Source organism: Dreissena polymorpha, chromosome 9, assembly GCF_020536995.1.
Source record: "Dreissena polymorpha isolate Duluth1 chromosome 9, UMN_Dpol_1.0, whole genome shotgun sequence".
In the NCBI taxonomy this organism is placed as follows: domain Eukaryota; kingdom Metazoa; phylum Mollusca; class Bivalvia; order Myida; family Dreissenidae; genus Dreissena; species Dreissena polymorpha.
The window spans coordinates 26,054,788-26,082,664 of NC_068363.1; the positions used below are offsets into that span (position 1 = coordinate 26,054,788).

General features: G+C 38.4%; 1 protein-coding gene and 1 long non-coding RNA gene across 2 annotated transcripts in view; one reads left to right on the forward strand and one right to left on the reverse strand.

The window, feature by feature from the left end:
* The window catches only part of LOC127843709 (endonuclease/exonuclease/phosphatase family domain-containing protein 1-like), a 560,124-nt gene that overhangs the window by 488,369 nt on the left and 43,878 nt on the right, over positions 1-27,877 (forward strand). The window lies entirely within an intron of this gene.
* On the reverse strand, positions 21,209-24,804 carry LOC127843722 (uncharacterized). The gene is made up of 4 exons (XR_008032302.1): positions 24,489-24,804; positions 23,320-23,352; positions 22,876-23,051; positions 21,209-22,161 (listed from the first exon to the last, which is right to left on the reverse strand). It is a non-coding gene; the product is annotated as an uncharacterized LOC127843722 (long non-coding RNA).

A 27,877-nucleotide genomic window follows, 5' to 3' on the forward strand; every position in this document is an offset into this window, starting at 1 on the left:
CCGATCATTCGGTAAAGGTTAGGAAAGGGCGAGTGGTGGGAAGAGCGGAAGAGGCTAGGCTTGTTTAACCGGTGCCACAGGAGTTTTCTCCTGACCGAATTGTTGAGGGGCTGGAGAATGGTACAGAGGCAGATTTACCAGAACACCTCCATGACCTCATGGAAAGGTCACGAGCAAACCTGACCTTAGGGGAGCAACAGGAGCTTAGTTCTTTGCTGAGTTCCAAGATGTGTTTGCAAGGAGTGAGTTTGATTTAGGAAAGTTCACAGCCGTTGAACACTGCATTGAGACCGGACTTGCGAAACCGGTGAGGCAGAAAATGCGGAGAACTCCGGTAGCGTTCGTGCACGAGGAGGAGAGCCATTTAAAGAAAATGATTGATGCTGGTGTCATTAAGCCCTCTAGTTCAGAGTGGTGCTCGGCACCGGTACTGGTACGTAAGCGAGACGGGGTGTGAAGTGGTGTGTGGATTATAGGAACTTGAACGCGGTGACCGTTAAAGATGTGTACCCATTGCCACTGATAGAAGATTGTATCGGCATGCTTGCGGGGCAAAAGTGGTTTTCCAAGCTAGACGCCAATTCGGCGTATTGGCAAATTAAACTTAAAGAGTCTGATACGAAGAAGACGGCGTTCACCACCAAATATGGGCTCTTTGAATTTGTGCGAATGGCTTTTGGGTTGTGCAATGCACCCGCAACATTTGCCAGGGTGGTTAACCTGGTGTTGCAGGGGTTGACATGGAACAGCGTCCTCGCATTTTTGGACGACATCTTGGCAAAGAATAAAACATTTACCGAGCACATGAAAACTCTTAGAGATGTGTTCATTCGGTTAAGGCAGTATCAACTAAAGTTGAAGCCGAAAAAATGCGAGTTGTTCAAACATGAAGTGGAATTTTTGGGGCGTATCGTTGGGCCAGATGGATTGGGGCTGTCGCCTAATGACACCAGAGTGGTGGTTGACTGGCCTGTTCCTCTGTGTTGCAAGGATCTGGAAAGGTTCCTGGGGTTAGTGAACTATCATAGAATGTTCATTGAAAACTACGCAGGAAGATCTAGATCGTTTTACGAGGTAGTGAAGCAATTCAGGTGGGGTGATGATCAGGAAGCAGCTTTCCTTGATCTGAAGAAAGCATTGGTGGAGGCTCCAGTGTTGGGTTTGCATAATCGAACCGACCCGTTTGTGCTGGACACGGATGCGTCTGACAAGGCCATTGGTGGAGTGTTAACTCAAATCCAGGAGGGCAACCTAAGGGTCATATGTTACGGATCATTTGCTCTCACCAAAGAACAAGTGAGGTACTGTACCACCCGTAAGGAACTGTTGGCTGTGATCCGATTCACACGGCAGTTCCGCCATTACCTCCTTGGTCGGCAGTTCCTGGTATGCACTGACCATAGTAGTCTGACGTGGCTTCTAAACTTTAAGGAGCCACAAGGACAAATAGCCAGATGGATTGAGGAGCTGAGCCACTACGATATGCAAATCGTGCACAGACCTGGCAATAAGCATGGAAACGCAGACGCCCAGTCTCGACTCGGTGTTGATACAGACAATCATTACGAGCATGGTGTGCGTTAAGTGGATCTACCTTGCGGGGGGTGTTCAAAGTGTAAGCGGGCAGAGGAGAAGTGGAGTAAGTTCATCGAGGATGTAGGTAATGTGGTCCCACTGGCACACAAATGTGAATCAAGGGTTCAAGAAGTGACCGTCAGTGCCTCCGCAACCTCCCAGGACACGCCCAAGGTCGGGGAGAAAGACGAGAGTGTGAAGGAGTTGCAGGCGCACGAGGTGGAATTCCAGTTTCTGAGGAAATGGTTATTCCATGGCACCGAGCCGCCTGATGGAGAACTTTTAATTGCCAACGTTGCTTCAAAGTTCTACTGGGTAAATCGACATTGTTTCAAACTGGCCAATGACCTGATTTGGAGGTTGAATCCCAAAAACGACAGTTTTCAATTGTTGGTTCCAAGTGGAATGAGGCAGCAGGTCATGGCTTTAAATCATGACATACCAATGGCAGGGCACCAGGGCGAGTCGAGGACGATAGCGCGCGTGAAAGGGAGGTATTTCTGGCACAGAATGTCTCGTGACATTGTGAAATTTGTGTCCGAGTGTAGTCGATGTACTGTAAGCAAGAAGCCAGTTCGCAAGCCAAGAGGGGAGATGGTATTGTTTCACTCGGGTGTGCCCATGGAGAGGGTACATATAGACTTTTTGGGACCTCTCCCGGTGACACCTAGGGGAAATCGATACGTTATGATGTTTGTTGATCAGTTTACGAAGTTGGTGGAATGTATCCCACTACCTTCCCAGACAGCCGAAGTGACAGCAGAGGCCATGGTTAATCAGGTGTTCTGTCGGCTCGGAATACCCATGGAGTTAATGACTGATCGGGGGTCAAATTTTGAGGGTGAGCTGTTTTCCGAAGTGTGCAAACTGTTGCATATCCACAAGACTCGTACTACCGCGTATCGGCCGAGTACTAATGGTAAAGTGGAAAGATACAACCGTACACTAATGGATGCTGTCCGATGCTATGTCGGTTCTAGGCAGAACACCTGGGATGTTGAGCTCCCACAGATCGCAGCAGCCATGCGGTCTTCGGTGTGTCGGAGTACTGGGTTCATTGCTAATCGCATGATGCTCGGCCGGGAGGTGTATACCCCCGCAGAGTTAGTGTACCCAAGCTCTCCTTCACCAGGGTTGCCTGCTAGCGATCATGTGCTTGAGTTGGAGAAGAGTATGGTGTCAGCTCATGAGACAGCCCGTAAATGCCTGGGTACAGTTCAAGTCCACATGAAAAGGGACCATGATGTGCGATTAAACCAGGTGGCTTATGAGGTTGGAGAGGTGGTTTACGTTCTGAATGTGGCCGGCAAAAAGGGGAAAGCAAAGAAATTGCTACCTCAATGGCTAGGGCCTGGAGTGGTTGTAAAAAAAAACTCTGCTTTCCTGTATCAGGTACGACTTAAAGGAAAGAAGGTTAACGTTAACCATGATCGGATGAAAAAATGCAGGATGAAAGATTTTCCTACATGGATTGTTAAGGAGCATGAAAGTTGCAAAAACGGTGCAGAGGAGTCAAGTGTTCCTATATATTGTGTCTGTAAAGGGGTAGATGACGGGTCTTTCATGATTGCGCGTGACTGGTGAGAGGAATGGTTTCATGGGAGATGCGTCGGGGTGACTGAAGAAGAAGGTGAGGAAATTGACTTGTATAAATGTCCCAAATGCCGTTCTGGTTAAAAGTACTAGTGAACATACAAACTGAGTGAGGAAAGTGTGATTACAAGGCTACAGACCAATGACTCGTTTTCGCTCTGTGCAGAATTGCTGGAGTTGGTTATCGTGTTGATGGCCGGAACATCTTCTCGGAAGTAGAAGAGGCCAATGCAAAGGGGGTGCTGTGGGTGTCCGGAAGAGATTTAATAGTGGATCTGGGGACAATGCGGCCATTGGATCATGGTCGTGTCCAGGCTGCGGTGGAGGGACAGGTTAAGCTTGCTCGCAGAAGGTGTAAGAATACCTTTGTGGCAGCGGTTAGGAAGTTCGGTCACTTGATCCTCAGCGATGAGTTTATCGCGAGGGTTTTGAGTGTGCCGAAGAAGCGGAGGACCCCTGGAGGGTCAATCTCTGATAAGTCGAGGCGGGTGATGGTGGTGCCCGGGACAGCAGGAGTGCCGACTCGGGTACCATGCATGGAAGAGGTTCCGCCCTTGTCGGTCAAGGCCGAGGTCAAAGTGGAGGGAACCTCGGTCGGAGAGGCCATACTCATCTCGGATTCAGAGGTGGAAGTGGAAGGTCCGGCCGAAGTTCCTCCGGAGTCTCGGTACCAGGAGGGTGCTGATACTGTTCGGCTCTCCTCAGGGGCTGAGGACTCCAGTGGAATGATGGGCAGGGAGGAAGGCAATGGGGTGAGCGTGATGTTGGAGTTGGCTCCGATCGGAAAAGACACAGGACTCGATCTCACTGAGATGGAGGTGGATATTCCGGTTGGAGAGGGTCCCGGTTCGTCTTCAGTTGTTGAGGAAACTGGGGGTCAGATATTGGAGTGGAGGGGTACTCCAGCTTGGGCCGGTTCTGACTTGAGAGCAGGCCCAAGTGAGGAGATAAGCCAAGATGGAGGGAGGTCGAGGGCGAGAGAGAGGGAAAAGCCGGGACAAGCCGCATTTGGATGGTGTTAGACTCTCGGGGGTCATGTGCATTATCAAGAACCTGGGTTTCAGGTCTATTGATGAGGCCATGATTTATCTCCATCGGTTACCACTAGCCATTCCGGCCGATTCCTGTCTGTACGAGCGGGACAGAAAGAGGATGGAGAGAATATGTCGGAGGTTCCTCTGGCATGTTCCGGACGAGTTCCATGTCCCACGGGTGAACTCGCGCGCTCTCCTGTTCCATTGGAGAGTGTTAGCCGCCATGGAGGTGAGAAAGGCGGAGGTAGTCCTAGAGTCTGGGAGGGTCCAGTTGGAGGTGAGAAAGGTGGCCGTTTCCCCAGAATCTGGGAGGGTCCAGTTGGAGGTGAGAGGAGTGGCCGTAGTCCCAGAGTCTGGGAGGGTCCAGTTGGAGTGTGATATGGAGGTGTTGGGGAGGGATGTGGTCCAAGAGTGGGAGTGCCCTAGGAATGTAGTACCTTCTGCATTCGATAGTCACTTCCACTTGGACCGAAGTGGTCGAGTGCTCCAGGTTTATTCACTGGAGAGGTTAATAGGGCATGCTGAGGGGCCTGTCCCGGAAGTGCCAGTGCAGGTAAGTGGTGGAGTTGCCGTTTTCTGCGATCCTGCCACTTACCCAGAGGTATACCCTTGTGCACCTGGTTTCGGGTCGGCCGTTGGGCTGCATCCGAAAAAACCTCATGCCAGTGTTGAAGGAGCAGTGAGATTGGTAGAGGAGGAGTTGAGAAAGGAGGGGGTGGTGGCTCTGGGGGAAATAGGTCTAGACTGGACCACACCTGATCAGGAATAGCCCTTGCAGGAGCGCATGTTTGTGGGGCTGCTGGAGCTGGCTTGTCCTAGACGGCCAGTAATTTTGCATCTCCGGGGGCAGGACAGATACTCAAGTGAGGTTAGTGCCCTCGCCCTTCGGTTGATGCGAGAAAACACCAGTCCCACACAGCGGGTGCATCTGCACTGTTTTGGTGGTAATCTTGATCAGGTGCTTGGGTGGTCGACGGCTTTCTCTCGGTGCTACTTCAGCATCGCTGGATCAGTTGCCCAGTTCGACGAGATACAGCGGGCAGCTGTGCGAAGGATCCCTCTGAATCGTCTATTAGTAGAAACTGATTCGCCATACCTGCGGGTACAGCGACAGTGTCATAACACTCCAGCTTATGTTGGAGAAGTTGCCCGGAAAGTTGCACAGATCCGACAGACGACCCTTGATGAAATTCTCCAGGCCTCGCTGGAGAATGGAAGGTTGCTCTATAACCTGTAAGGGTCGTCCGGCGGATAAATGCTAAGTGTTATGTGTTGTTATGTGTTGTTACTGTGAATAAATGTCCAATGTTTAGTGTTGTGATGATGTTGATGAGCGGATTGGTGGAAGGTGGAAGTGGTCCAAGAGTGGGAGTGGTTTCGGAATGCAGCGCCATCTGCATTTGGTTGTCATTCCCACTGGAGCCAAGTTTAAGTAGCCGGTATTGCGGGTCCAGTGGACTCGTACACCGAGAAAAAGGCGGGGGAAGTGGTGAATGGATTGGTGTGGTTTTGACCAGATTTCTGGTGGGTCATGTGGGGGAAGGGCTATGAGCTGTGTGGTGTAATATATGGTGTAACCCGGGGACGGGCAGCTCAGTGGGTGGGAATAAATAATTTTAATATTCTCCTGATGACTTAAACGCCTTAGATTTGGTTATGTATTAAAAAAGTATAAGGTTAAACCTTAGACGGGGATAGGAAAGCTAAATTGGGCTAGGGAGGGGGGCTTGTTAGAACGGGGAGGAGTGTGGTGGAGACCGGTTCGACTTGGCGTTCGGACCCCAAATGCGGTGACTTCTGGGAAATGGTCTTCAGTTCCGGTTCTGCTATTCTTAGACGATTCTGTTGTACTACGTTCTCCTTGGAAATCCAAGATATCCTGGGTGATCCTCAGTTCAAGTGATTCAAGCCAGCGACAAAGCGTAAGTACAGCTAATTATTTATTGTCTAGTTTACAATACTTTCGCGGAAAATTGTCCGCCATCTTGTTTTTGCACATGTCGTCAGTCATTATTGACGATTGCATTGTACATATGTTCTTTTATTCTATAAATTGTGTGAATTAACATTTTAGTTCATTATTCTGGAATAGTTGCATGGTTTCAGAATATTTTCTGGACTAAACTTATTATTAAACAGTGAAAGTACGTGTACTTTCATGCATTTGTAAAACCCTTCTTTAGTTTATCTGAAAGTTTGAAGATTTATTCTTTTGAGATGTATTTTCATTAGAATTCTTGATATTTCACTGGGAGTTTTTAAATTTCCCGGATTTAACAACCATCTATAAATAGCTCGGGATACCCCATTTTTCATTGGTTGTTGCCATGAGCTAATCGGAAACGCAAATCGTTCCATTGTCTACTTTCCGGTGATTGGAATTCAAGCAATTGCATCTATTGTTCACTGATATTTAGTGTAACTAATAATTGTAATTAGTTGCGCTAGTTGATATTAGAGTGCAATAGCAATTGCAGTTTATTTCAACCTGTATTGTTACTTTAATTTATTTATTTTTTTTATTTTTTTTCAAAATAAATAAATACTTAGGAAATAGTGTCATTTTCATTTCATTGTAAGAATATTACAATTATTGTCAACTTGCTTTATAGACCGTTCCATAATCGATAAATTGACCGCCGCCATATTGTCAGTCACGTGACTGTCCGCCATTACACTGCTGCTAACTGGTGCGAGACTGCGATTCCAAAAGCCAAAAACGTAGAGAATACCCGCTTAACCGTTGTCGGATAAATAAATTACTTAATGAATTAATGTGAGGCGATTATCACATTTTTGTTTTTTAAATGATTGTTTGAAGTTGAGATTGATTGTTACAAATAAAATGTTTAAAATGCTTTCGTGTATTTGTTTTTTTATATCTGTAATCAAGTGGTAATCATCGGCGAAAATTTGCCGGTTCAGTCGCTCATACTATGTCTTTGATTAGACTTGTTTCTTTTAACGTTTCACAAACAATTCACGCATGTATTGTTGTGTTGATTTTAATAGCCGCAACATCAAGCAATTTATATTTTAATTAATACTTATTAAAGATTCTCGCGCAATTAATTACCGCTAATTGTTTGTAATTGGTCTCGTGTGGTAAAAATCTACATTCCAAAATCATAACATATTATATTAAGTATGATATTTTTGATACGCCTTCCTTTATTTTTCTTGTTCTAACTGATATCAAAGATAAAAAATTGTGGTTTGGATTTATATTTAATTACGGAATTTTGTCACGTTAAAAAACGAGCTTTTTATTATGAGAGAGTGATATTGATCTTGACAATCTTTTATGTGATTATTCGGAAGATGAAGAGAATGTGATCTATGTGATATATCTATATTTGCATCTGTGAATCATTTAACAACTATAAAGCTAAAAAATACTAAAAAATGTATTTTATAGGTCTTTGAAGTAACGCAAAACATATGGATAACGACACCAAATGTTTAGTCAATTAATCCACACAAAAAAACTCCGAAAAAAACACCTAAATAATATTTCAAAAATATATTATTAAGCGCCAAACGAATTTATTAATACATTTATTTGCAACTTTAAAAACGCGGCATAAGCATCAAATAAAAGATTATCTGAAGACTGAAAGGCCGACAATTTGACACAACAAAGAGCTCTATGCATAAGCCGTAATATTTTTTGCAGAAAAGCTTCAATAAATTACAATAGTAATACATCTAATTATAAAAATATAATTATGAATGGCATGAGTAAGTAAGTGTGATAAACACGTGAGTAATAGAAAGTATAAGGGTGCATTGAAAATAAACGTACTACAAAGCCCTATTAAAAGCGAAGTGCATGACAGTATTAACATGTAATTTTAATTTGATGGGTTTTGTACAGAGAATGACGCTATTGAGGAATAATACAAACAACTGAAAAACACAACTTTACATGATGCAATTTGAACTGTGTATTCATTTACATTGAAAACTCGTTACTAGTGAGTATGAGTGGCAAATATCTAACATTTTAACACACATATATCTATATGAATATTTTTTTAAAACAATATTTACCCCCGTTCGTGTCAAATGTAATTTCTTGTTTAATGATGTCGTTCGTGCATTGCCGTAACATTAAATCTTCATACGAAATGACGTAGTTTTAATTAACCGATACCCGCTAAATACGTTAAATGTTATGTTTTTAGGTAAATCTATAATTATCAAATACTTTTTTTCATAAATTAAACCAGGGATTAAACGGGCTAGTATCTTTACGGTGTACAATTTCTGATATTCTATATTGGACATAACTTTTAATTTGTACAATATGTAACCTATCTAATGAACGCAACTGTTAAGTATGTCGGAGGTAAAATATTAAACCAAATGACTGCTTAATACTACCAGAAAGAGAAGACATGGTGGCATCATCAATTGTGTTTATTGACCAGACTGTCATCTGCCACCCAGTGTGGTTTATGACACCCAGGGATGACGCCATGTTGTTAGTTAAGTCTGGATAATATCTGATCAAAACGAGATAATCGGAGTATGCAGAACAATAGGGCAATTCAACACTGGAATGCAAAGGATTACGCGATTTTAAGATTGATGCATATAATAAAATGATAAATATTGCATTTAGTTTAATTAAATGTTTTTTTTAATGTGTTAACGTGTTTATTTTCCTCGACAAATACCTAAAAAATGCACGTTTTTCAAACATTTTTCTGTTATAACACTAACTTAACATCTCCTCTAGCAGAAAAAACTTTATTTCATACAATTTGCATGACAAACAAACAAGTTTTACAAAAAGAAAGAAATTCACCCGTTGAATAATCGGTGCTCTCTTATATATGTTACCGGTTGTTTGGCAGTAGTGTAATGGCGGACGCGGAGAGTAATCAGGGGAGATAATTGGGTAATTACTAAATTATGGAACGGTCGATTGCTTCACACATATTAGTATCATTACTGGTGTATGCATAGTTGAAACAGTAAATTTTCTGAGCGACTGGATATATTACAAGAATATTTTAGTTTACCGTAAAGCTTTTCTACTTCCTAAAGAGCGCACCTGTAGCAATACCGTATTTACTCTAAAGCAATTAATAAATAATTAAGTATAGTAAATCAAATACACTGAAAGTATTTCAGTTTATTTTCAAGCCAGTGCTATCAGTGTGATTAAAAACTTTGCCATGAATTGTTTTTGGAGAATAATAATTTAATGTCTTTATTTCTACATTGGTTGTGTTCTAACCTAGCCAGTGCACAAGTTCTTGCACCCGGAGGTATCTGGCCTTGAGGGTACAAAGGAGACGTGTATTGCGGTCAAGCAGTCGCAGTGAGCAGAGGGACTATCGGTTCTCCGGCATCGCTGGGGATCGCGAAGTCGCAGTGAGCAGAGAGACTATCGGTTCTCCGGCAACGTTGAGGATTGCGCATAACCTGCATCATACTTTACCGGCAGTGTCTGGTTGAGTTGAGGTTATAGGTATAAACCCAATCCATTTCCTGTAATAATTGCCTATTATCCTGGAGTCATTAAAATAATTGCATACCATTAAATGGATATTCATACTAGGTCTCTATCAATACTGAGAGTTATCTACGGCTATAATACCCGGCATTAAATACTGGGTGTTATATTTTCTATACATAAATTTTTGGTGTTTATGGCCATTTGCTTTATAACATTTATGTCTATTTGATTCCATTTTTGTGTGTTCATTTTTATTAGGTTGAGAAATAGATTTAGTATTGTGCGTGATTTAAACCTATTCCTTTCAACAATTTAATATTATTACACTTAAGTCATTTAGATAACCACACGCTATTGAACAATATTTATACTTGACCCTATTAATTATCACAATCCCTTAAGAACAAATACCCGGTACCAAATACTGGGTGTTACATTTTCTAGTATATGTTGTTTGAATGGTGATGGCCATTAATTTGTTTTATTACACTTGTGCTCATTTGCTCCCATTTTTGATTGGGTGGAGAAAGAGTATTTATTGATTGTATGGTTGGGTGTGAGTGTGATAAATTTAGAAATTAAAAGTATTTGTGCGTCAGGAATATTTAATAATTGACCAGTTTTGCATATCTATTTAAATTGCAAATGTGTGTGTGTGGTGTACTTCATTTGAAATACTTGACTAAACTTGGACAGTAAATTGACATTGACGGACCATGGCTGAGAGAACTATTGATTTAGGTTCAGATTATTTTGAGGAAATGAAACAATTGCAACAAAATGTACAAAAACAAACACCATTTCCTCATCAGTACCCGTCAGCGCAACCAACTCAAGTACAGACACGACCAATTTCACAATCACAACAACCATTTCCTTACCAGTACCCATCTGTGCAACCAACTGGTCCGTACCCACAAATCCAACAGCCATACCCTGGACAACCATTGCAGTTCCCACCATGGCAGGAAGGACCGCCACAAAATGGGTCCCTATACAGTTGGAACCCTTATCCGCAGTGGTAACCGGCCCAAGGACAGTTACAGCCTTTCACTAATATGGAGGGGCACCAAGGGATCGGAATACAAGCTGGTGTAACAAACCATGGATTCGCACCGGCAGGTACAGATGTTTAACCGGCAGGCTCAAATGTACAAACCAATGTTCAACCGTCAGGCACAAGTGTACAACTTAATGTTTTACCTGCAGGTACAAATGTACAACCCAATGTTCAACCGGCAATTAAGGGCGTCATCGTTCCCGAACGAAAGAATAATGCTGGTCGAACCCACCGACATGATGACAGTCGACAAAGGTTGACCCAACAACCAAAGACACTTGTGTATAGTGGAAAGGGTAGTTGGAAGTCGTTTAAAAGCAAGTTTAACCGCTATGTGGTGGTGAATGATTGGAGTGAAAGGGGGAAGAAGGATTATTTGTGCTTGTGTCTCACTGACACGGCGAGGGATTACCATACACCTATTACCGATAAGACACCAAATATTACCTACAACGCAATCATGGAGAAATTGGAGAGGCGTTTTGGTTGCCAGGAACTCCCCGACACAGCTGAGATTAAAGAGGGTGACCTCCCACTCGCAGAGAGCACGCCGAGAACAAAAGCAGTCCCTGAAGACAGTAACAAGTTCAGTAGTTTTTATTCGTCCGGCTATGTTACGGCTAAACAGTCTTTAGAAGGCAGCCCGGCCAGTGTACTTGTGAAGCAGCATATTGATATACCTGTTTGTTCACCCAACAATCAGACAGGGGAAGGTGATGTCGCGTCTCGGGCCTCTGGTTCCCGCACTTCATCCATCAGCTCTGCGACAAACAAGGGCTCATTCTGCGCCAACATTAGCTTCAGTCACATGCAGAGCAGCCTCTCATCTGATCTACAGTCAGAGATTGATGAGATTGGGATGGACCTGAACAACGTCTCTAAGAGGAACCTGATGGCCGTATACAAAAAGTGGTACAAGAACGAGATAAGTTAAAGTCGACGATGATTCAGTGTCAAGACCACGCTTCCCGACGTATGTCTGAGATGAAAAAACAGATAGCCATGGAACAGCATGCAAAGACAGACCTGGTGGTGAAAGTCAACCAGGAAATAGAGGACAAAGTAGAGATTATAAAACTCCTGAAAGAGAGCAAAGAACAGCAAGCGGCTATGCTCACCGATAAAGCATGCATTGAGCGAGAATTGAGGGAACTGCAAGCCCAGTTTCAAAAACTGCAGAGTTCCATCGAGAGTAAATTACAGCAGCAGGTACGAAAGGCACGGGAGATGATAGAACAGTTAAAGAAAGACAGACAGATAGCTATTGCAGAGATGAAGCAGCAAGTGCATGAGGAGATGGAGAGAAAAGATGAAAAAATCTTAAGGTCAAGGTCAGAGGCACAATCACTTGGTCACGAAAACATGCAGCTGAAGAAATGCATTGAACGGTTGAAGAAAGCTTCAACAAATCAGTTGGAGAAAGCCCGAGTAAATCAGTTGGCGAAAGCTCGTGCAATCTTCAAGAGTTTGAAAGCAGAGAAGTCAGAGGCCATTGCTAAGAGGAAGTCGAGACTGACGGAGAACAAAATGAAAGTGGAGAAAGAGAACCTGCAGAAGCAGGGCAATGACTTCCAGAATAGGGAACGAGAAAATAACCAACTGCAAACGAGACTGGCACAAAGTGAGGAAAAATTCAGAAAGATGAATGAACAACACAACCACACTATTCTGGATAGAAGTGAGTTGGATATGTTGGTCCATCAGATGCAGGTTGAGGCCGATAGACAGACGGAGGAATACGAGAGACCGGTAGGTGAAGCTGGTCACATGTCAGACGCTAGTCTTGCCCAGTTGGCTGCGTATTATGAGAAAGATGAAGCTGAGATGCAGACTCAGCCTCAGACCAGTGCGCAGGAGAAGGCTGAAGAACATGTAGCAGATCATCAGGAGGTAGTCAGTGGATACAAGGCTCAGATAAAGGCTGCTAGTGGAGACCAAGCGAGGGTCAGTGAGTCAGCCAGTCCGGCCACTGAGTTACAGAAGGCTCCGGTAGGGGGGCAAGTGCAGCTGGACAAACTCATCATCACACTGAACACTCCCAGAGCAGACCTCTTTCTCAAAGAGCAAGAGCTGGAGCAAAGTAGCATGGAGTTCAGGACAAAGATGGTTAATCATAGGGCAGGTGCAAAGAATGGCAATCATGATGTTTTGGCCAGGGAAACCATCGTGGGTGAGTGTAACAAGTATCACCTGGATCTTGATTTGGAGGACGTAGATGATGTGATCCTCTTAACAAAAACATGGAATAAAGGACATGGCAAGACTAGGGAAATATGGGATCCGGGTATAGTCAATACGAAGGAGGTTATAAACAAGGTGGGTGATCCGGTCTATATGCTGGATATTTCACACTAGAAGGCGAAATAATACAAACTATCCATGGGTGATCCGGTCAATATGCTGGATACTTCACACTAGAAAGCGAAATAATACCAACTATTCATGGGTGATCCGGTCAATATGCTGGATATCGCACACTAGAAAGTGAAATAATACAAACTATTGGTTAAATAGAACGGACCGGGGATGGTGACACGGCTAATAATTATCTTCTTATCTATACATGCATACTTACAGAATTCACACTTTAGCCGTCTTTCATGCTCTGCATTGTGAAATGATCGCAATCAGTCAACAATGTGACGGATATCAAAAACATTAAATACATGTCACTTAAATGTCACACACATAGAACAAGAAACGGAAAAAAGCTGTGTTGTATCTTAATATTATTTTATTTAGTTATTTTCTTGCATAAGAATGTGGTCAAAACAAGGAAGCGTGATCGTTTGAAAATCTGTCAGGTAACTTATCTCCCAAGTCAGGAAATTGACCGACCGACTGGACACTTAGCTGTTGACAGTGATGTAACCTATTGTGTGTGTAGACAGCCAGATGACAGTTTTATGATCGAGTGCGATCGGTGTGATGAGTGGTTTCACGGGAGATGTGTGAATGTGAGTGAGGAAGAAGGTGTGAGAATAAAGAAGTATAAGTGTCCGAATTGTTGTAAGACGTAACTCGCTCATGTGCTTGAAAATTTAGTTTTAGTGGTTATTGGTTTTAGAATGTCTGAATCTGGCTCTGTTGCTGGAGAATATAAAAAGTGTGTCAATTAGCTAGTAGATAATTCTGTTAGACAGTACATTTAAGTTTATGATATGCACTTGTAAAATAACCTGTTTTAAAATACCATGTATTCTTCCTTTAGTTGATTTGTGTGAAGTATTGTCTTAACTATGACTACTGTATCAAGATCATAATGTTTAATCTGTTGATAAAAGGAATATTTGGAGTAAATGCTTTTATATATTTCGAAATAACTTGTTAATATTTAATGTGATTAGGAGAACTCTTAAGAATTATTATCAGTTACAGAAATTATAATTGGCTTTCTACAACAAATTGTTTATTATTAATCTTCATTATACTTTGTACAACTTTGGCACATGCTGAATTATATAGCAATTGTTCATACTTTGTGTACACCTTTTAACCATTTCAGTAATAATGGATTTCTTATAGATTACCCAGTCTTGAAATTACTTCACATATTTTCAAGGAAGTACTGGTGCCATTTGACTTGATAAAATATTAATGTTGATGTTTAGTGGATTATATATGCTCTCCATTATTGCACAATGTAACATGAAACGTGGTTTTAATTATAATATACATGTAATGTAAAATCTGTAGTTGAAGCAGTATGTTAAGAATTCAGAGTTTTATAGCCTTTAATGCTCCTTGATCTATTATGGAATATTATAACAAAGCCATTGTTACATTAGAAACTGATCTGACTACTGAATATGCACTAATTAATTTCAGTTAAAACATGCTTTTTTCATTGCTTGATTGATTTCTAATAAGCCACATGCAAGTTACATGCACGTGTGTTTTAATTGCTGATGTTTGCTAAGATATTCTGATTAGTTTCTTATTATGCTGTGGTGTGTTTTCTCATTTAAATGGGTACTGGGTACTCCAGAAATTCATCTTGGGCAATACAATTAGGATGCAAATTTGCCCAATTCAAGAATAAAAATGTCTAACTCGACACAATAAAATAGTTGATGTATTGAATTTTACAGTTTTGATCATGTTTCAGGGCAATTTTGTAAAACATACTTCAAAACCACATATGGTTCTTAAGGCACTTTGGTTCCATGTTTAACTAGTACCAGTACTATTCTGAAAGGCTGAGAAAAGACACTAATTCTTTTGGAAATGTACACCGATACATGTCTGTCTGTAAATTGCATAAACACGAGATTATTGATGTACAACTTCATTCGGGACACGGGCTGAGTGTTGTTTAAATATTATTTGATTAAGAACAATATGAATCTGGCAATAAGATCTTAAATAAGGATTATCACAGAGAAGACACTAGTGATGTTCGTACGTTTTACACTCCGGATTTATTTGGAGGCTACATAATTTCTATATAACGACTTAACGTACATTTATATATGTTCAGGATTATTACTCCGGTGAAAGGCTGGAGGTATCAATCCCACCATTTGTCTGTTTAAGCCTGCATTTGTCTTGCTGCAGGTGTTAGAAATCAAGATTCTTAAAACTACCCTGTGCGGCTGCTGAGAATGTCATCTTCCTCCAAACTTGAGGTTTAATGCAAGCTGAAAATGACCGGAGACCGCTGGTTACGACATGACTTTTCAACAGGGTTTATCCGACATAATTGTGTTCATGTTCTCAAGTTACATCCGAAGCAATTGGAGGACAAAAATTCCTTCATACGTTGTTATCCCTATTTGTACTCACAATATGGGTTCAAAACCAAAGATGAAGGGAAGAGGAGGAGAAATAGCATGGGGTCATTAGGAAGAATGGCGTTCGGCGAAAGCTGGAAGTTGAGAAGGCTCCTATAGGTAGTCATGTACAATGGCCAGCTGGACGACTGAGTACTTTCTCGGGTCTTCTGTTTGGATTTCCTGCCTTACCAGAAGCTATGGCATCTTGGGTCTCGCCAACTGTTTCGGTGGAGAGCACTTCAGCGGATGAAGTGGAGCAGTGTAAAGATGTTCGGCCAATTAAGGCTGAAGTCATTCCTGTTTCCAGCGACTCGGAAACGGAGGAAAAGGCTCCGGGGAAGGGGGGCTCCGACCTTGATTGGAGTTTCTAATACTGGAGTTATAAGGGTCCCTAGGCTGGGAGCCTAGCATCATCAAGTGTTCGTCAATAGCTCTCACGTGGATATGACAAGGGCACATGAGAGGGAACTTATAGAGCGAATCGCCAGACTAAAGACGAACCAGTACAAGGGCTGTGGGATCATTCGCCGGCAAGTGTTAAAATTGAAGATTTACTGAACTGCAAAAGGACCCTATGTCTCTTCCCTGTTGGATAAAATGGGGGGGGAGTGTGGTAAATTAACTGGTGTGTAACCGGAACAGTACGGCGGAGGCTAATTGATTGACCGGAAACCAATGCAGATAATCGACAGTCATACTGTAGCTTTACATCTGGACGGACGTCTACTTTTGTATCTGTGTTCATCTTGTGTATTTGTGTCTCCAAACCTGTCCTGAGGGATCTTGGAACAAGAGACATCTTTATTTTAGGTTAGTACTACCAGTATTTACTTCATTACACTTACTAACCTTAATTCATATAATATTGATTTTAAATGGGGGGAAATTTAACACTTTTTAGTAGATCCAGCAATAATTGTTAATAAGTACATGTTACACTTACTAACCTTAATTCATTGTATGACGTATTTCAAATTTATTTTTAATACTGCTTTAATAAATGATATTTTAGAATAAATGGTAGATATTTATATAACATGTATATGCTTTGCTGTACTGATATAAAGTCATTGTAATTGTATTTATGGTCCGTATATATACCATATTATTATTCAAGAAATATAATATATATATAATAATCGATAATTATACCAGTAAACGTAGTACCATATTACTTCCATTCTGACTTTACCAAGAGTGAAAGAAGAGTTATTATTCACATCATATAACCTGTAAGTTAGCAACTATTGGTATATTTATTTACAGCTTATGGAGAAAGATATGATCCAGAATATTGCAGAAGGAGAATTCGCAATTGTGTTTGCTCATCCTGAAGCACTTCTTAACACAGTCAGTGGAAAAGACTTGCTGAGCAAAAGACAATTCATTGATCATGTAAAAGGGGTAGTGATAGATGAATGTCACATTGTAAAATAATGGTAAGTAACTAAGTAAGATTCAAGATTTTATTAACAGCATTTTTAGAAGGCCAATTTCCCATGTGGACAGATTTTAATACATGCAATTTGATAATAACATTAACAGACATATATACATTATTTTAACAAGCACTTGAAATTATGATTAACCAAGGTAACAAAACGTTTAAAATAATATAAACATAAGTAGTACAAGCAGTGTGCGAAATTCAAATTTTAAAGTAATATCCCAAATTCTTTTACACATGTATAGAAAAGTTAAATTTCTTACTGGCCCGACTATATACATTTTTAAATTCCCACTACCTCGAAAGGATTTTCACTAGCCAAAACCCTTCAAGCTAGTGCGAATTTCGCACACTGAGTACATGTATCAATAAATAATTTACATCAGGAAATACATATTGACTGTAATTATATTTAAGAGGAGTACTCATACTTATCAGAACATAAATTAATGCATTAATTTTTACATACATTTACTCTTTAAACTAAATCTTATGAGGCGTAAACAAGAACTCACACAAAAATACTGTTTATACAGGATTTCACATGTATTCACATACAAAATCAAAAACAGCAGTAAGTGAGTAGGGAAAATGGGCCCCATAGAACAGTCAAGACATATATCCTCTTAATTTCATATGCAATTTATTAGCCTTTGTAGTTCAATGTAAGAACACTTTCACTGCTCTGTGGGAAGAAATCTGGGTTCAACTCCCAGCAAAGGCCATAATTTACACATGTGTTATTTGGAGGATAAAATTCTTTTGCAGGGCATTTGTTTAACATAAGTATATTTTGATCATTAATGTATTGATCAAATCAATACATTTCTTCAAAGAATGATTCTTATTGGTATTTTTTTCCCTTTCATTATTTATGCACAAAGACAATTTCAATAGCTAAATATTAACCGTTGTGATGTAGGTATACATGTTTAATTATATATGTACACCATTTTATATGGATTCAGTCAACTTCATGTAAAATGTTTTGTGCTTGAGCTGTGAGTGCTTGTACAAGTTAATGATCACAGAAGAAGTAGACTACCAAAAATTCTAGATTGCCATTAAAAATGGAAACTTCACTGACGCATTTAGGTTTATTTAAGTCTTTGCCTTATCATCACTTAATACATGTATATAAAATGATGTTCATCATATTTTCTCTTTATAATCTTCAAAGCACCCTACTGATATTAATGGTTCTAAAAATGTAAAAGAGAACTCCTGTATAGTTATAATATTGCGACTTTTGTTGTTAAAATCTTCTTTCATTATTAGGGGAGAGGAATTCAGGACAGCCTTTCAAAAGCTGAAGACTCTTCCTGCGGTGTTTAATGATGTCCCATTTATGGCATTAAGTGGGACATTACCAACCAGTCTGATGAAGGAGCTGCCAAACATATTGGGTCTCAACAACCCTGTGACAGTCCAAGAAAGCCCTGACCGTACGAATATATTTCTGAAAAAACTTCACAAGTCGAAAATTGGTGACACTAATGAAATTTATGAATCAATTTTCAAAACAGAATGTGATGACCTTAAGAAAGACCCCTACAATTATCCTGTTACAATGCTTTTCATGCCTGTGTGCTATATAAGCCAGGCAGCAGCATATCTTAAGCATTTGTTTGGAGATGGTGATATTAAAACGTCTTGCTATGCAGTGTTGTTTTCCAGACAAGACAAAGTTGTTCTTAAAACAACAGTAGAGGAGCTACAAATGGAATATCCCCGAATAAGACTGATTTTAACATCATCAGTTGCTGGCATGGGGTTTGATCCCCCAAGTGTGATGAGGATCATTCATGCAAGACCACCTCGTACCTTGTCCCAGTACCTCCAGGAGATAGGGAGAGCAGGTCGAAGGGGACAAAACAGTTCTGCAATTCTTCATTACAACAAAAGAGACATTGCCAAAAATATTCCTGGAATTCAAGAAGACATAGTGCAGTATTGCAATAATGAGGAAACATGCCTAAGGGAATTGTTGTTAAAACCATTTGGATTATCAAAATCTCCAGGAATTGCAAATGAAAATTGTTGCTCATTTTGCCTGAATGAAGACATTTCAAAATTAGACAAAGCTGGAGCATTTGATAACAATGTTTGAATTGTAATAACAATTTCATTTTTTATGTGCCCGATACAACAGGTTGGTGTTTGGTTTGAAATTTGACAGGTCATTTCAGAGTTAATAATGTGTGCTATATTTTTTAAATCCATTTTTAAACCATCAAATACACACACAAGACAAATCAAACCATAGACAACTTGCCTCAAAAAATGTTTATTTCTGTACATTTTTATCAGTATTGTTATTGCAATCCACTTTTTTTTTATTCTGAAAAACATTACACCCCATTCTATTAATGCAGCTTGTATTGTATCACTAATCTGTATTGCTGTTCAATTATGTCTGTTTACATCTCAAAGTGGAGAAACAATCTACTGATCTCAAAATTGTGAATTCTACATTAACACATTTTAAAATGAACATCTGACATAAATCTAAATTGTATTTAAGTATGTCAAACTTGAAAAGCATGTCACATCATCTACTGAATTGCATGAAAAATGACATGTTTAATACATTTTTACTTTTTTTTTCCATTTTTGTGCTGCATAGGTCATTGGGTTTATAACGTTCCATTTTATTTATATTTTCTCTCTGATAGGCGTTTCTTGTTTGATTTAATTATTTTTAATTTGTTTAGCAATCACATAAACAACCAAGCTATGTAATATGGAATTTTTACACCCATTATTGCTGCTTCTTCCTGTATTTGCGCGATGATTATCTGAGATATTAACTCTATGATTCTACATTCTCAAATCTTTTCTATAAAGAAGGAATGTAGTTGACAATTGTTAATAGTTTTATTTGATCGTTCGTCAAAAAGTTGTAATTCTGTTACTCTTGTATCTTCAATACAATTGAGTAATTAAATAGTAATTAAATTGAATGCGTTTTAATTCCCTTTTATTATTGTTTAATTTGAGTTACAATGCTATGACGTTAAATTTTATTTACACTTGAATGTATTATGAATATTGCTGGGCCAAGTGTGAGGTTGAGCGCTCTATAACCAGGTTTAAACCCCCAATGCTTTGCATTGACCGTTCCAAGGCGGTGACCCCAGCTTTATTCATATTTTGTGTTTATGTTGGTTTGTATTGTGCTGTATTGTGCTGTTTTGTACTGTTTGGGCAATCGGTCACTTGCCTTAAATAAAGGACCAACTAATTGTTTTTAATGAAAATTCAATACTGCTCCAGCAGCTGAAGTTTCACTTCTTTATATTGTGTAGGTGACAATCACATACATCAACTATTTAAATATTAGGACAACCTCTTTGGTAAAAATGTTTTTACTATATTTTCCAAATTGATACCATCAAACCCATGTTGTCTTCTGAATGTAAAAAAACTGTAAATTACATTTTGTAACATTTTCAGGTGGAGCAAAAAACTGTTTAATTATAATAATAAATTTTTTCTGTATATCAATTTCTGATAAGTATTGTAAACAAAACATCCAAATTGAGATGTATTTTGGCAAACAATTAATAATTAAGACAGAAACATTTACCATAATTTTAACGGTGAGATATTTTGAATGCAAAAAAGTTAAATATGTGCTCTTTATGTATTTTGGAAAATATGTACTCCTGAACAATTTACAAAATGCCAGTTACACATGTTATAACATTCGGTAGACAACATATTTTATGTCTTGTTTTGCACTGGAAAATAATCCAGAGCTGACCTAAAACAAATACTGAATTTAAAAAAATCACATGACAAACCTGTTGGTAAATGTATATAAACTGTAAGTCTTTAGTGTACAGACAGTACATATTTGTGTTCTACATAAACATGTGTTCTTGCAATGAGTAGTTGATTAAAAGCACAGGTGATGTGAATGTACCATGATATTAAATTACATGTTATTGGTATGGTATTTTGTTATGCATATTTGTTCTTGCTAGGCAAACATTAATGTAGTTCAGTTAGAATTATACATGTAGTCCCAATAAACAAAATACTCCGCACATTTAAACGTAAAAAGTATTTCTTCTGAAAACTGTCGTTTATAAAGAAACACTTTGTTTAATGTCTATATTCAGAATATCTTGATTCAAATGGAATGCAAACTGAACGTTGCATAAAGTACTGTCAAAACTTGAGCACAACAACCAGCTATCCCAATGCAGAATATATGTCATATAAATGTTATGAAAATGATGGTTTTTTTTCAATTTTTATGCATTTTTTGCTTGCATTGTGGTTAATAAGATGTCCATAACAAACAATTTCAAAACTCTTAGTTTCAAATCAACTAATATACAGGACTGAGGTTTAAAATTGTAGGGCACACTTATTACGTCACTCCATGTAACACACCCTAGCAGTCCTCCTCAGACGATTCATGGTCAAAATTGATAGTATTTCCATAATACAGCCTGTCTACTACTTGCTTGATCCTGTACTTAAGATCAACAGAGTTAATTTTTCTGACTGATGAACATAGGACATTTGGTATGCCTTGACACACTCTTCCTATTGTTTTAGAAAACGGTCGCAAGTCCCTCAAAGAATTGGCAATCACTTCCTTATCTTTTATTCTGGCTGGCGTTTGATGCCTACTAGAAACTTTCCTTACTGATGTGGAAATCTCTATTTTCTCGACAATGTCGGACACAGTGTCTGCGGCTCTGCAACTTCTTTGAATTGCTTTTTCCGCCTTATTTGCACCCAAAGCCCTGATTAAATCCTTTTGGTTTCTTACAGAGTTTTCTTGTACAAGATCACTTTCAATATTTCCTGCAGCTCCACCTCTCAGTATACACAGTATCATCTGTGTCATTGGACACCACACCATCAGTCTCATGTACATAGTCTAGATAGCCAAAGTGGTCAAGGAACTGTCGCAATGAATTTAACAGTGATTCATAGTTTTCGGATTTTGACTTCACCAGCTGAATAACATTTCGGGTGCAACTGGAATCAGGGCTCTCCATGCCAAAGAACTCCATCAGCTGCACCTTCACCATCTGTTTACCTGCCAGCGACAGGAAATCGTGATGCGCTTTAAAGGCGCCATTAACCTTTCCATTTACATCGCTCCTTTGCAACTTGCCCTTGTAATGGTATAGGGTTCCAGTTTGTCTCAGAGTTTTGGAACTGAACAGCTCTTTAAAGCATTTCTAAAAAAACATGACAATGTAATATATTTTATACTTGTATTACTATTCGAAAATTGTATGAAAGTTTCTGTTATAAACTAGCAGTTTAAAAACAAACTATCCTCCACAAAGAGTATGGCCCACTTGTGTAAGTGTTGGATATCTTAGACATTAGTAAAATCCATAAATTTGATAAAAGTTTTTTTTATTTTGGACTTGTGAATAAAAACAATCAAACAATAAAATTAAGAAAAAAAGGGTGCACAACTTTGGCAATATTTAAAGAGTTTACTTCCCTTATGAAATGTGTTCTTGTATTTTCAAACATGCACACCAACTATTTCAGAAAGGTTTATTAATTTAAAATATAACATAAACAAATGGCTATGATAGCTCTATATCACTCACCCAACAGGTGAGTACAGGCTAAAAAATCAACAGTGTTTTTTTTAGAATATGTTTCAGTTTTCACTTAAAGATGCCTTAGCAATCACAGTTATGCATGGAATGCAACTCTTAAAACAATTTTGAAAGATCTTTATTTGAGGAAGTTGACTCAATCAACATTCCTTCGAAGGTAAAGCACTGTTTGGCTAGCAGTTTAGGCGCTAATGTTGACATGAAAATGTAGACGCATGGTGATCAATGACCTACAAAACTTGGTCAAAAGCTCACCATGAGCACTTTGTACTCTGGTAAGCTAAACAATTTTACAGGAACAAGGTCGATAAGTACCTCCAAGAAGTCCTGCTTGATGTGCCAGAGCTCTATTTTGAAAGGGTGGAGATCTTCAAACCACTTTTCTGGTTAGGTAGCTAAGGAACGAAGGTGTTTCGCTTCCTCTAGACGCTCACGAGTTAATTGATCACCACCAACAGGGACTTTATAGGACCGAAGAAGGTCAGTGGATCCTGTTTAAAGGAAAGTTTGTGATGCTTGACCCTGAAGTTAATTTTTCTCTACATGCAAATAATTTTTTATTTATCATTAAAATGTTAATTGAAATTTAGTTTGTAGCATTTCAACTGCTACTTACTGATGTAAACCTGATTAACGCACACAAATGAATATAATAAATTATAAAATAATGTGCTGAATATATTAATTTGCTGTCATTTACTAGTATACTGACGTTGGCAGTAAATAAGATTCTATCAAAGTGGGTACATTGTATAATACCTGTATCCTAACTGTCTGTAAAACCCTCAGTAACTGGAAGGTCAAACAGACACAATAACAAACTTGAACAATAACATCAAACTGTAAGATTTATGTGCACAGATGTATTTGATGTGGCAAGATCTATCATTGTACATAACTTTGATTTATGGGAATGCTATATGCATCAGTTGCATGAAATTTATACATTTAAAATAAATTGCCTTTCACTTCACTATATACTGCAGATGACTTAAAAAAACAACTTGGCTCAAGCAAGGCAAAAGAAGGTTACATCATGCCACAAAAACACAACTACTTGCATTATAGTAATAACAACAAGAAAATAATAACAAATAGCAACATGCATGCTGAGAACAAACAATATATTGAATAAATAGAAAAAACGAAAGTCAAAAATAATCTAAATAAATTTATTTTGCATGTTCAGTAATGCTTAAAGATTTCTTGGAAAAAATAAGTTTGTTTCATTATCAGCATCTTACATTTGCATAGGACAGGGAAAATTGGAATAGCAAAAATGAACAGCAGCTTTTTATTCAATATTCATTTTCTTGATGATCAAGTAGATGGAAGATACTAGCCTAGGTAAATTTCAACTGTACTTCAAAACGATTTTTATTTGACAATACTTCACTGTATTAACTGTTTAATGTACTATGTCTTCTGAACAAGTATTAAACAAATAAATAGATTGACAAACTTACATATTGGCTATCGGTAAATGACTAGCAATGCATGGTGTACATACACAAACCCATTCTAATCTATATAGACTCCAATGGTACTTGTGCGTCTAGAAAGTTCTTATAATAGCCCTGTTTACTTTTCAGCATTTGGAAATTATTATCTTTATGCATTATATTATTTAGAATCTATTGACAACAAAAGTACATTTTGCACAAGCACATTTGGTTTATGTATTATATTATTTAGAATCTATTGACAACAAAAGTACATTTTGCACGAGCACATTTGGTTTATGTATTATATTATTTAGAATCTATTGACAACAAAAGTACATTTTGCACAAGCACATTTGGTAAACACCAGGAATTATGTTCAGTCTGAGTGTATTGATTAGAATGGGCAGATATGAATGCAGAACAAAAATCCCAAATTCATAACAGAAAGCAAACATATTTACATGCCACATAACATATACATACCAAATGCCTTCATGTAAACATCACCAAGGACCTGTTGATACTGGTCCAATATATCTATACAATCCTCATGCTTGGCCTCATTCTAAAGGATGATTGGTAGCTGAAAAACTTCAGATTTTTGCCTCATCTCAGTTTGGTAAGGATGATAGATGTGGGCTGGGAGCACTTTTTGAAGCCAGGAGAAGTCTTTAAACTCCGCCAGTATTCTTCCTCGAGTAAAACAACATAATAAACAATAAATTCAGTAGTCACAACTATTTTCTATACATAACAATTCTTGCTATTTTGTATTACTTGTTTATCTAGCATTCTTCAGTGTACTACTTTAATGATTATACAGTAATAACAACAGATTTAAGGAAAAAACATGCTTAAGCAGCTTAACAGAAGGAAAGTGTACATGTTATGATATCCGGGGTTTCCGTTAACTTTTGAAATCTGGAAGTCTCTGTATTTTCCACTTTGAAGTGTTGGATTTGGGAAGTTTTGAGACTTCCTGGGATGCAATTTTGAAAGTTTTTATGAACAAAACTGGGAGTAAATTACTCCCAAACTTCCTTTAACAAAAGCCCAGTCTACTCAATATAAAGACTATATGTTTTAAGAGTATTTTATTAAATTATAGTGCCTGTACAAGAATTTTTTAGCTGATAGATAGATTCATGCTCAACCATAGACAATAAATAAACAAGGGACAAAATTGTCACAAAACCAGGTTTTCATTGTGAAAAAAAAATCTGAAAAAGGGAGAAAACTCAAACTGAACTTTTGAAATGAACAAATAAAATTAACCCCCTTTGTAAGTTTGTTTTTAAAAAAAATTATTTTTTTAGTCGTGGAGACCTTGACATTGGAGATATTGACGTGATTCTTTCGTGCGACACACCGTCCCATGATGGTGAACAAATGTGCCAAATGATTTTAAAATCTCACAATGAATGACATAGTTATGGCTAGGACAAGCTCATTTATGGCCATTTTTGACCTTTGAACTCAAAGTGTGACCTTGACCTTAGAGATATCGACGTAATTTTTTCGCGCGACACACCGTCCAATGATATTGACGTGATTCTTTCGTGCGACACACCGCCCAATGATGGTGAACAAATGCGCCAAATGATTTTAAAATCTGACAATGAACGACATAGTTATGGCCCGGACAATCTTGTTCCGCCCGCCCGCCAGCCAGCCCGCCCGCCAGCCAGCCAGCCCGCCCGCATTCGCCAATCTAATAACCAGTTTTTTCCTTCGGAAAACCTGGTTAAAAAACACTCCACACGTCAAACAATACCAGCACTCAAATAATTTGAATTTTACCTAACAATACACAGTAGGTGTTTGTCAAAGTGTCTCTGTGGTGACCATTGGGAAAGAACTTCTCTGGAGAAAGTGTTCCAAGTGATGGCATGGTGAAACTAGTGCTGAATGATCCTACTTGTGCAATCTGAAATACAAATAGACGTACACATGTTTTTGATTAATAACATTTTTGAACACCTTTTAATTGAGTGTTTTTTTCTGTATAAATTTAATTTGCTGTATTTGGCATTTTGATTAAGTAAATCAGAATCATGATATTTTTTTTAGAAAGAATAACTGTTGTATACATTCATTCATTTTAACTAATGAACAATGTTCACCTGTACACATGTTTAATAGAGTGGAAAGCTTCTGATACCATCAATGTGAACAAAAATGCATTTCTACTATTTACTCAGTATATTGTTAACAGATCATAACATCAACAGTTTAGTGATGCTATTGTTAACATCACCAATCAAGCTTGACAAGAAGGGGTGTAATTTTAACCATTAGCTCAAACATTACCTACCCTACTGAAGATGATATTTGAGGCAAACATGTGGATGTCCTTGTTGTGTCTGTCCAGTGAATGATGTTCTGTTGAAATATTAACAGTAAGAGAAACTAATTAGAAGAAGCCACTTTATGACTTAAAGTGTTCATTTTATCATTTTATTTTCATCTTAAAACCTAAGAATGCTAATGGATTTATGCAGCAGATATTAATGATTTTGAATAGTATACAAAATCAAATGCTTTCAATAACAGGACAGATAATAACAATAATGGATAAATCCTCATTTTTGGGTCAGGTTCCAAATGGCAAAACAAATCCATAGGCATATTATGTAATTACATTTTAAGATTGTTGTGAAAAGATATAAAATAAGTCCTGTTAATATTTTTGTGGTCAGAATTTGCATAAATGCATAATTTGAACCACGCTGTTAAAATACTTTAACGACAAGTTTAGTTTAATTCCCAACCTCAATGATCATATTCCTACAGTTGTTAAAACCAAACTAGGGCCATCTTTTCCTTTATTTTTTTGCTATGATGAGGCCCCATATATAATATCCCCCATTTTTTATTCCTTTAAATAAGTTTTCTGTCTTCAGCTTGTTTAACCCCAACATAAATCCCTGTCTTTAGAAAATGTGCTTGGGCAAACTCTAGAGCTTACCGAGTCAACCAAGTGCCCTTTGATGGATACAACTGTAGTGAGTCTGTGCCACGCTGGCAACTTCTCATTCCTGGCATTCATGACGATGGCATAGACAGCAACAGTTGGGGCAATCTTATTGGCCGATGGGTTTTTCCCAGCGCCAACGCCATGACTCATGAGCCCATAATGAGCTACCACAATTGAAAAGGCTGAATTTTGGCGTGGAATTTAAATGGCTATTCTTTATTTGTTTATTCTTAATTTGATCTATTCCAGATTTCCATATATAATCAAGAAAATATCTACATTATGACTTTGCTTTTTTGTTTTGTAAACAATTTTATGTGAAATGTTATAATATTTTATGACTTTTGACTCACAAGGTTAACAATAACAAGATATGATTATGACAAAGTGAAATTCTCCGACAGCATTATAATCCTCACAAACTATGACTTCCACCAGGATTTGAACCTGGATCTTTCACATTTACAGTGAGCATGCTACCAGTTGCACCATGGAAGTTGGGGTTTGGTTTTGGACTATTAGAATATATCCAAATTTCATGTTGGAATATTGTTACCTATCTGAGAATCAGCTCTGAAAAGTTTCATCAAACAAAAACAGAGGTATGAAAGTGGAAAATATATAACATGTCTGACCCCTAAAACTTGAACCAACTAATTCCTTATATATGTGACATTTACAGTTAACAATTTACATTCCTACCGCCGTGAAGTTACTCATTGGCTTATCATAGCTAAGGGAAATTGTCTCGCCTATTGATGCTTATGGGTGACCCAGTGCTCACTCTGGCCTTCAGAAAATAATAGCCATATTTTTTTTCCTTAAAAAAAAAATAGCCAAAACATATGCGGACTTTTCCGCAAAACGGTACTGAAGGCAAAAAGAAAGAAAAAAC